Here is a 12,261-nt window from a genome sequence, read left to right as displayed (position 1 = left end):
AACAATGACAAAGAAGCATTTTCAGAGTGGCGCACAGAAGAAAAAGAGGAAATTGGAAGAGGCGAAGTCTAATGAAAGTTTGCCCAAGATGACAAAATTCTTCAAAAAAACTGCCGACTTGACGGAGGACGAGGAGTAGCGAGCAGCTGCAACGTTAATTGAAGCAGCACCAGGTGAGCGTGAGCTAGCGAACAACAACTAGCTGCTATGGCTGCTAGCACTAGCAGCCATGCTAGCTCTAGGCTGCCTGCGTCTGCTGCTGTGGCGGCAGCTAATGTAGCTAATGAGGACGCCTGCCACGCCTCGGAGGAGGAAAATGACAGTGACAGAGCCGACTCAGCCGAGTCACCCACGGTGACGACCGATAATACTGATGATTATGATGATGATGATGATGATGATGATGACAGAGGCAGAGAGGCTGAGGCTGATGCTACTACGTTAACGTGGGAGTCAGACTTGGACGAGGAGGAGGATGAAAGTCTCAGAGCTGCTGACTCTGAGTCAGCCACGGATGATGATGATGACAGTGGTGTCAGTGACACAGAGCAGCAGCAACCCAGTGAGCCCAACACAAATCAGACACCAGTAGCCTGTACTACGAAGCTAGTTTAATGCCTTATCCGAGTAAGTTTGAGTTTAAACCTGGTTTAGCCGTACTACAAAGCAAGTTAACTTTCAATCACCATGGCAACTGACGCTGCAAAGCTAACCTGGTCGCGACCAGGTTAGCTTCAGAGGATAAGATCAAAATCCATGACAGACCCATATAATCGGCTCTCTGGAGTCACTCACCGTTCATATAAGATCGCCATATGAAAAATAGATTGCAGTCAACTGAGAATATAACAAGAAAAACATTTGTGGCTCTGTAGGCTACATAATTAAATTAAGCCTACTTACCACTTTATGTCTTAACAGCTCAACGATGCGTGGAGAAATATGATCACTATTAATCACCGCGGCGCATATCATGAATGGACCCTCAAATGGAGTGAGGGTGATATTCTCCTACATGCCAGAAAAGCCTATACATATAATATAGATATGGGATAAATATGGATAGCCCCAATACTAAATATGCAGGCTATTCTTGCATCTTTCAGCTGGAACTGTGTCCTGTAGGCTGTATGCCAATATATGAGCAAAATAGGCTAGTTTTTATCAATGATAACTATGCCCGCATTGTCTCAATTCAGTTCAGCAGTTTTCTCTTTTATAGTAGGCTATTAGGCTTTATACTAGGCTATTTTATATATGAATTATTCGATCAGTGCAACCACACACATGAGTGATAGAGATCATTATTCATTGAGCATGCGTTTCTAAATCTATGGTCTAAATAGGCTTACAGATTGTGGAAATGTATAGACTGAGATTACACATTTACATTTGTTGCTGCTGTATCAATGTGTATCAGACAGAAATCGCTGATCAAAGTAAATCAAATGACTGATGTGAATACAAGCTGCTGCTTTAGACAGCCCTTCAGCAGACTATCCAACGCGGATTTTCATTCTGACATTAAATCGCGGATACATTAAATATCCGCTAAAACTCTGATCATGCACTGCGCTTTCATGGAACGAGGAAATGGGTGTGGAAATGGGTGTGGGCGTGGATCAACTCAGCTGTTCATAATGTGATTGGCTAGCGCACCTCTTTCGCGTGGACGCGCGCCTGTGCACGAGCGAAAAACGTGCACGTGCACAGGCAGATCCCAGGTCCACTTACCTAGTAAAAAACCAGCGTCGTAGTATCAGTTAACTAGATAGCTTTGATCCTGTTCAGTCAAACCAGATCAAAGGGACTTATCGCGGATCTGTTAAACTAGTTTCGTAGTACAGGGCTCCGATCTAGCTCGCCTTGATCCAGCAACAGCAGTGATTATTGCACCATCATAAGGATGTGACCTGCTGTGATCTACTGACCTGCTCCCTGGCTGTGAAGCTGTAACCTGCTCTCCATGTGATCTACTGACCTGCTGCCTGGCTGTGAAGCTGTAACCTGCTCTCCCTGTGCCTGTGATCTACTGACCTGCTCCCTGGCTGTGAAACTGTAACCTGCTCAGATCTCCTACTGCCTGTGAGGATGTGACCTGCTCTCCCTGTGCCTGTGATCTACTGTACTGCTGCCTGGCTGTGATTGTTAACAGCTAAACTCCAGCACACACAGTAAGTTAAGGATACAGTTGTACACTCATCTTTCCATCTTATAGACGAGACAAGGGTTTACATTGCAAATGTTTCTAGTTATTCAATGAGATATTTTTCAGTGGAAGTCATCTCTCTCCTCCTTAAGTTATTTACTTGTCCCCTTCTCTTCTTCTCTCTTCCAATGTCTCTCTCCAGGTTGTTCCAACATCCCAACATCATCATGATGACCTGACTGCCTGTGGCTGTGATGTGGTGATCATCTGAGTGTGTGGTGTGATCTGAGCATTTGATATTAATTAAAGGTTATATACTTATATTACTATTGCCACATTGTCTTCTTCTAACTGACTGGTTATTCTGGTGACTATTCTGGTCAAGTTCTTCAGGTAGAACAGTAAGAGTTCTTATTTATATGTGTCCTCTAGTTTTGGGGCTTTAACTGAAAAGAGCTGCACCCATATAGTTTTTGTTCACGAGCTTTAAGCAACAAACAAAAATAGAGGGGGGGCCTCACACATTGATCTTCGCCTGGAGCCTCCAGATGCCTAGAACCGCCACTGCTTGTTCTATGCCGCTTCCCTACAGGGAAGAGGCATAGAAGAAGCATGGCACATCCATATGAAAACAACTAGGGCAATAAAATTGAAATTGTATACTTTATTACAAATACTTTGAACAATATGCGTAACTGAAAAGTGTTAAGGACATATGAGAACAGTCAGGATGGAAAATTTTGGGTTTGAGATCTTGCCTAAATGAATTTATTGTATTGTATTGTATTATAATGATTTTATTTGTGCACCCAAGCAGTGTATTGCCAGTCCCAACGGTGCTAGGTCCCAATACCATTCAACTTTACAAAACATGAATTTGTAGATGATTAATACATGTTGTGTTAACATATACAAATGTGTTGTAAGTCATCTATAAACCTTTAGTAAATGAAGTGTTCCTCACCTGTTGTAAATTATGTGTAAATAATTTACAATTAATTTACAAGGCTTTCTGCATCCCCTAATCTAAAGTGTAAACCATTCATGACACATAAATGTGTTACATACAAGGGGGTAGCTCTGTTTGTCAAAATTGAAGCCAATGCGGAAGTGTCCTCTTTGCCTGCATGGGGGGACCCATTGGTTTGTGGACTTCTGTTTTGAAGCCTCAAGTATGGCCTCAGTAAACACTTTCCTAATGCGTTTATGGTCTCAATCACTAGTTTCAGACTATCTTGTAGTTGCAGACTATAGGCTCTTTCACACCGGCCTTGAAAGCCGAAAAATGCACGGAAAATAGGATTTGCGCCTCCGATGTGAAAGTCGTGAACGCGGGTTGGTGGATTGTTTTACGCCTTTTGTCCCGCCACGGTAGGTAGTCACAGCGCCGGGTTACCTGGCAACCCGTCTCCACTTGAAAGCGTCGTCGCAGCGAGCCGGAAAAGTTGCGAATGGTCAGCTCATTCATAAAAAAATTACAGGGGAAATCACCTCATGTAGCAAGAAAGTGCACGAGTGAAAGTAAAAAAAGTAGCCTTTACAATCATGACTGCAGGGACGCCAGGAGGAATGCTCCGTGTGGTTAGGCTTTATGCTCAAACCATGTTGACATTAGTAGGTAAAATTAACGGATATAATAATAAGCTTCAGAGGGCTATAGCTGTCTGTGGCGAGTTGGTCTGAGGATATTCCCTCTGTGCATTCCCTTACAAAAACTACTAACGTTATAGTAGTCTATAGGCTACTATTCCCCCGACGAACGTTATGCAGACTGCAGCTGTTTGATATGCGGGCGTCGTCTCTCAGAAGGCCCCTAATTAGGCTACTTGATGGGAATAATTTGCTTTACGAAAAACTGGAACCAAAATAAAATAATTAGCCTTGTAGCCTACCTAATAGGCTACATGCAGGGTTGGGGAGTAACGGATTACATGTAACGCCGTTACGTAATCTGATTACAAAAAAACGGTAACTGTAATCTGTCACAGTACATTTTAAGATGTGTAATCTAGATTACAGTAACGGGGGTATAGTAACGGCGTTACAGGCGGGGTTACATTCGCCCTTGCCTCTTCATTAATTTGACAAAATAATACGGCCATATTATCTGCCACGGGAGCATTCTCATGTGATTGTTGTGGCAATCTATATCCCCCCTTCCGCTAATCCGACAGCAGCGTGTCACAATATCCACAACGCCATTGCTAGTTTACAGACCAAGCATCCGAGCGCAGTGATACTGATATCAGGGGATTTTAATCACGTGACAATGACAAAGACACTGCCTAACTTCAGACAGTATGTGAGCTGTAGCACCAGGGGCGACAGAACAATAGACCTGATGTATGCAAACGTGAAGGATGCTTACTCCTCGTCACCCCTCCCCCCGCTTGGCCGCTCTGACCACAATCTAGTCTCCCTCAGGTCCAGATATACCCCGAGGGTGAAAACACTGCCTGTGACCTCTAGGACAGTGAGGGTATGGTCTGAGGAAGGAACGGAGGCTCTTAGAGCCTGTTTTGACATAACAGACTGGCAGGCACTCTGTGACCCACATGGTGAAGATATCGACGGGATCACTGAGTGCATTACGGACTACATTAACTTTTGTGTGGATTGCAACATACCCACAAGGGAAATAAAATGTTTCCCGAATAATAAGCCTTGGGTTACTAAAGACATCAAGGCCATTCTGAACGCCAAGAAAAGAGCGTTTAGGTCGGGGGACAGAGATAGGATCCGAGCCATCCAGGGGGAGCTGAAAGCGAGCATTAAAGTGGCTAAAGAATGCTACAGGTCGAAGCTTGAAGCAAAGCTCCAGCAAAACAGCATGAGGGAAGTGTGGAGAGGTGTGAAAGCTATTACTGGCTTTAACCAAGCGGGGGGTGGGGGGGTGGAGGGGGGGGTTGATCGGGCCAACGAATTGAACCTATTTTTCAATAGATTTGATGCGGCTGGCCCGGGGGCCCCCTCCCCTGACTCCCCTGACTGCAGTATACAAACAGCAGCCCCCGCCACACTGCTCTCCCCCCCCCCCCACTCTCCCTCTGGCCCCGGCTGATGGCCCACCTCCCCCCCCCCCTCATCCTCCAGGCCATACCCCGTCTCCCAGTGACGAGGTCACACCCCCCCTCCCCCCCCGATGGGCCTCAGAGCTGATGATGCCACCCCCCCCCCACCCACGCTGACCATCACAGCTGACCAGGTGAAGAATCAGCTGTTGAGACTACACACAAGGAAAGCAGCCGGCCCGGATGGCGTCAGTCCCATGGTGCTCAAAGCCTGTGCCCCCCAGCTGTGTGATGTACTACAGCTGATCTTCAACAAGAGCCTGAGTCTCCAAAAGGTCCCCGTGATGTGGAAAACGTCCTGTATCGTTCCTGTACCGAAAAAGCCAAGACCCAGTGGCTCCAATGACTACAGGCCGGTAGCTTTGACGTCCCACATCATGAAGACCCTGGAGAAACTCGTCCTGGAGCAGCTCAGGCCTATGGTCAAACCTTCCCTTGACCCCCTCCAGTTCGCCTACCAGCCCCGACTGGGAGTGGAGGATGCGGTCATCTACCTTACCAACCGTGCCTACGCCCACCTTGACAACCCGGCCAGCACTGTGAGAGTCATGTTCTTTGACTTCTCCAGTGCTTTCAACACCATCAGGCCGGCTCTACTGGGGGAGAAGCTGACAGCGATGCGAGTGGATGCCCCCCTGGTGGCCTGGATTGTGGACTACCTGTCTGGCAGACCACAGTATGTGCGCCTGAAGAACTGTGTGTCAGACAGAGTGGTCAGCAATACGGGGGCACCACAGGGCACGGTCTTCTCTCCCTTCTTCTTCACCATCTACACCACGGACTTCACCTACCAGACAGAGTCTTGCCACCTTCAGAAGTTCTCTGATGACTCTGCGATAGTGGGATGTATCAAAGATGGTGACGATGATGAGTATCGGGATGTGGTGGCCAACTTTGTCACTTGGTGTGAGCTGAACCACCTGCAGCTCAACGTGTCAAAGACAAAGGAGCTGGTGGTGGACCTGAGGAGGGTCAAGGCTCCGGTGACCCCTGTTTCAATCCACGGGGTCAGTGTTGACATAGTGGAGGATTACAAGTACCTTGGAGTGTACATTGACAATAAACTAGACTGGGCTAAGAACTCTGATGCACTCTACAAGAAGGGGCAAAGCCGTCTCTACTTCCTGAGACGGCTGAGGTCCTTCAACGTCTGCCGGACCATGCTGAGGATGTTCTACGAGTCTGTAGTGGCTAGTGCCTTCCTGTATGCTATTGTGTGCTGGGGCAGCAGGCTGAAGGCAGCGGATGCCAACAGACTCAACAAACTGATCCGTAAGGCCAGGGACATTGTGGGGCTGGACCTGGGCTCTCTGACTGCGGTGTCAGAGAAGAGAACGTTGTCCAGGCTACGCTCCATCATGAACAATGACTCGCACCCACTCCACGACGCGCTAGTCAAACATAGGAGCACGTTCAGTGAGAGACTGATTCCACCTAGATGCAAAACGGAGAGGCACAGGAAATCATTCCTGCCTGTGGCCATTGGTCTATTTAACGCCTCTCTTAAAAGAGCACCTCGGAGACGCTCAGTCTCCCTGAGACTGAGCCAGCCGATAGGTTAACTGTGCCTGGCTGAGCCACGTAACGTAACGTCTCACGTAACGTATAGGGCAAGCCGACTTAATATAAATCACGTGCAATATGTGCAATATGTCACAGGCAATAATGATAATTGACACGGAATGTATACAATACTTACTCCACGTATTGGTATTTTGCTACTTAGACATTCTACTTATTTTGTGCTTTTGCTTCTATCGCATTACTAGTTATTCTATGCTATGTTGTGTCTTTCTGCTTATTGCTTAATATTGCATTACTACGGTTTATTTTTATCTTATTTTTATTTTATTTATGCTATGTGTGTTCTGTGAGCGAGCTACTGTAACTTGTCCCAATTTCCCCCGGGGGATCATTAAAGTCTTTCTGATTCTGATTCTGATTCTGATAACAACAAAAAACGGTGTAGCCTACTGTGTGCTGGTGACTGACTGTGACGAGGACGAGCGAGGCGGAGCAACAGCAGCAGCTGCAGGCAGCATTCATGATGACAGAGGCATGCCTCCTCCCACGAGTGCATTCACCTCATGGAAATATAACAAGCATTTCACTTTTACGTTCGCTCAGTGTTTAGACAGATCAAGCGTCTTCCATGTGGAAGGCGCTTGTGTGTGGGGCTGTCAGCTGAACGAGCTGCCAGGCAGTGGAAAATCTGCATTGAATTTCTCCACCAGACACCCGTGCTGACAAACACTGCTCTAGTCTGCACCATGGGGCGAGAGGTTTTTACTTTCACTTACGGCCGGGACACACATCTTGCGTGTACCTACCTAGTGCGTGTGCGTGTGCGTGGCGTGCGCGCTGCTGTCTGTCTGTCTGCCAACTGTCTTCCTATAGAGTTTACCTTTTATTAAATTTGCTATAAACAATACAATGATGATTTTAGTGTGTGTCTCTGTGTGTGTGTGGTGGGGAGGGGGAGGAACAAAGCCACGTTGTAGCCTATGTGGTTTTCAGAGCGCAGGAGAACTGCAGCTGTGAGCTCAGCTCATCCTCCTCCCGTCTCAAATCAAAACGAGCCTTGATTGGCTGTGGCTGCCCCTGTAAAATATAATTTGAATGTATTTTTGTGTCTATTTGTGTAGAGACACGCTAGAGACACGCGCGCGGTAAAAGGAAAAATAGACGTCGTGTTTCAAGATTAAAGCAACAAGCTGCGTCTTCCAACATCTGCGTCTTCCAACATGATGCGTCTTGTTCATCATGAAAAATACCCATAACGTAAATTAAAGTGGTCTTAAAAATAAGGGTTTTAGCCAGGATTCTTGACCAGGACTCCCTGGAAGAAGAGATATTGTATCCCAATGGGACATTCCTGGATTAAAAAAAAAAAAAAAAAGTAATCCAAAAGTAACTGAAAGTAATCCCTACTTTACTTTTAAATAGTGGTAATCGGATTACGTTACTAAGTACAATTTTTAACAAGTAACAAGTAACTTTAAGGGATTCCTATTTAAAAGTAACCTACCCAACCCTGGCTACATGATGGTGTGTCTGTGATGCATGAAGTCGATCAGATGAATATTGAAAGCCTGGTTACCATGCTGCATGTGGACAACACATTCTTCGTGTTTTCTGCACCTGCACAGCTGCACCTCGTTGGCTGGCATACATCAGCGATGTTTGGTTGTTGAATGAATTACACAAGGTGACACCATATCGATCTGCTTAGTCAGTGAATTTACTTCTATGAAATGTGTTGTATAAATAAAGTTGGCTTTCCTTGAATGCAATTCATGCAACACTTCGCTGCCAGAAAGTCGGCAGATGCACTCTGCGGCGGAGCCCATTTTGATATAAGGCAAGTCCGCCCACCATGCGAGTGCACCTATCCTCCCTGCTCAGCGGACTACAATGAATTTGTTCATCATACAGTAGCCTAGGCTACACTAACCTATAAAAATATTAATTTGGGCTAGGAGGAGCTGGAAATCCCTCCGCTCGCTTTTCAATCCGGGAGTGGGGGATTTCACCTGAAAGTACACTGCAGGACGGGAATGTGGCCATGCTGCTTGGCTCTGTGTGAAAGCAATTTCTGTGGCGAGGCTGCGGGCTTTGCGGGACTCCTAAACTGCAATTTTTGCGCGATCTGTGTGTGAAAGAGCCTTATGTTTTGGGTCGTGATTGACAGGTCGCTTGTCCACTGATCACACAGCTCGCCGATCACGGACCAATAGCAGGCCGTGCTCTGTGGGAAACCCATGGACTTGTGTTGAGATCCAAAATGGCAATGTCCAAAATGCCATACGTGAGGCGTAAAAAACAGAAGTCCACAGACCAATGGGTCGCCCCCTGCAGGCTATTTGAAAGAATGCAGCTTTAAGTGTACATTGTCTTCAATTTTGACAGAGCTAACCCCTTGTATGTAACACATTTATGTGTGATGAATGGTTTACACTTTAGATTAGGGGATGCAGAAAGCCTTGTAAATTAACACGTTGAGTGCCAATGACGAGATATCTCGGCTTACAGGATCCAACCGTTGAGTGCCAAAGACGAGATATCTCGGCTTAAATTTTTATTTTATTTTTTTGACGGTGGGACATCGATCAACCCCTTTTACGTCTCCTATACCAATATTGGAGGAAGAGAATGTGTATCTATTTTACCGACCAGCTAAGTGGCGACAGTGCTCTCCAGACAGAGAGAAAGCCGAGCAAAAACAGCCGCGGGAGAAAGCCATTCTCAAGGAAATAGCTGGGCGAAAATGCTTTCGATTTCACACACACACACACACACACACGCGCGCGCGCGCGCCCACACCACACACTCGAGTACCTTTGAGCATAAATAAGACCAGAATCGCAAAAGCTTCATCAAAGCTCTCAGCCGACACCCCAAGAAACGAACGAGCCCGTTTTACAGTAATCCAGACTTGCCCGAGAGCGGCCGCGGAGCCAGCAGCAGCAGCACAGACGGAGGGAGGAGTTTGGAGACACACACACACACACACACACACACACACACACACACACTCACACACACACACACACACACACAAACACAATACAGTATACAGACTTGCCCAAGGGCACCCATAATCACAGGCACGTGAGGTGGTTCTAAAAATCCATTTATCTCAAAACTCTCTGAAAATCTCTGAAACCATGCTGTACTCAACGGCTAATATCTACATAACTACTAACTCTACAAACTAACTCTTTTAGACAGAGAAAGCACACATTCTATTAGTACTTTTGTGAACTTTGTGTTCACAAAGTCAAAGCAGAAAAGAATCCTCGGCTCTTGTAAAATGAGCCAGAATCCTCAAAAAAAACCTCTGGCAGAAGCTAACTACAGTATTGAAAAAAGGCTGGCAGTGAATGTGTTAATTGTAAATGATTTACACATCATTTATAAAAGGTGAGGAACACTTCATTTACTAAAAGTTTATAGATGACTTACAACACATTTGTGATATGTTGCGCTGTATTAATCATCTACAAATGTATATTCATGCTGAATGATGAACTAAGTGACTAGTTCATCATTAACTAAAGGCTTATAAATGACTTACGACTGAACGTTATTATAAAGTGTTACAAATTTCTTTGTATGCTGATGACATACTCATGTTCTTAACCAACCCCAACACCTCACTTAAAGCCTTACTGACCGTTATTGTCACGCTCTATTGCTGCTGTACAAATTGCCTAAGACAAATTTCCCTATGGGACAATAAAGTTAAACTCAACTCAACTATTGATAACTTTGGCAGCTTCTCCAGCTATAAAATCAACTGGACTAAGAGCGAACTTCTCCCTATAACCAAGTCAGGAATACCTACATTAATGACTCACCCCACCTGCCTTTTCAGGCTAAATCCAAAATTAAATACTTGGGAATTACGACAGACAGTGACCTTAACAATTTATATAAGTTAAATTACATCCCCCTTTTGCAAAAAGTTGAAAAGGATATATTAAGATGGACCACCCTCCCCCTGAGTATTGTAGGTAAACACTGTCAAAATTAATATACTTCCTAAATTCATGTATTTATTTCAATCGATACCAATTGGTCTTCCGCAATCCTTTTTATGCCTCCGCCGGCGATAGCCAGGCTGGAGGCATTATGGATCCGGGTTGTCCGTCCATAACGCCTTGACGAAATGTCATCAAATTTGCCTCAAACATCGACTTGGCCTCAAGGATGAACTGATTAGATTTTGGTGGTCAAAGGTCAAAGGTCAAGGTCACTGTGACCTCTCGAACCCCATTTTCAAGCTTGTTAACGCAATATCGCAGGAATGGCTTGACGGAATTTAATCAAAGTTGCCTCAAACATCGACTTGGACTCAAGCATGAACTGACTAGATTTTGGTGGTCAAAGGTCGAGGTCACTGTGACCTCACACCCAATTTCCAAGCTTTGTAATGCAACATCTCAGGAGTGCCTTGACGGAATTTCTTCCAATTTGCCTCAAATGGCGATTTGGACTCCAGAATGAACTAAGGGCGGAGGCATAAATCTGTGGTGCGGTCGTTCTAATTTAGTAAATATAACACTATAGTGGGGAAGGTCCTATGGAGTAACAAGGTCCCAAGAATTAAAAGATCAATCCTACACCTGCCTATGAATAGAGGTGGTTTAGGACTCCCAGATATTCAACTGTATTAATGGGCTGCCCAGCTGAGACCCTTGTTTTATTGGTTTGAAAGAGGCAATGAGGAAATACCCACTTGGACACAGATAGAAAGTCATATCCTAAACATAACAGACCTATCATAACATATCGTAATGCTTGAACACAGTGGTTCCCAACCTACGGTACGCGTACCGTAGGTGGTACTTGCGACCCCTGCTGGTGGTACTTGGAAGGCTCTGTGAAAATTCAAAAAAAAAAAAAAAAAAAAAAAAGTTTTTGTGCAAAATCCATGGTGGTCATTAGTAGTAGTTTTCAAACATGTGAAAGTGAAATAATAATAATAAATATAGCCGCAAGCGGCGATGCGGGGTCCAAGCTTCTGGTGACTTGGGGGTTATATGTCAGATAATATAGACACTGAATTGCACATTTAGTCAGAGTTGATATGTGCACAAGTGTACCAAGTTTGTAGTAAGTAATATGTAGTAAGTAACAGTGGTGGTGGTAAGCCAAATGGTGGCTGTCAAAGAGGCTTATTAAGCAAGCTGTGGTGATGGGGGCTTTATATAGTACCAGGAGAAGGGCATTTATGATGTCATTTATGATGTCATTTATGATGTCATTTATGATGTAATTTATGATGTCATAACTGACGTCGTCATAGAGAAGGTGACAGTCTTGTGACATCACTGATGATGTCATCTATGATGTCATCTATGATGTCATCTATGATGTCATCTATGATGACATAGTGTCAAAGTTTAAACATTTATCATTTCAAGACGGTTTCACGTATCCAAATTCTTTATACAACTTTAGATCAGGGAAGTCCAGAGATGACACAGAAAAAGTTTGGGCTCATTCGGGCAAATGGCCTAGGACGAGTTCGTTTTT

The sequence above is a fragment of the Poromitra crassiceps genome (assembly GCF_964638095.1).
Source record: "Poromitra crassiceps genome assembly, chromosome: 2".
Lineage (NCBI taxonomy): Eukaryota > Metazoa > Chordata > Actinopteri > Beryciformes > Melamphaidae > Poromitra > Poromitra crassiceps.
Note: the sequence above shows the minus strand (reverse complement) of the source record.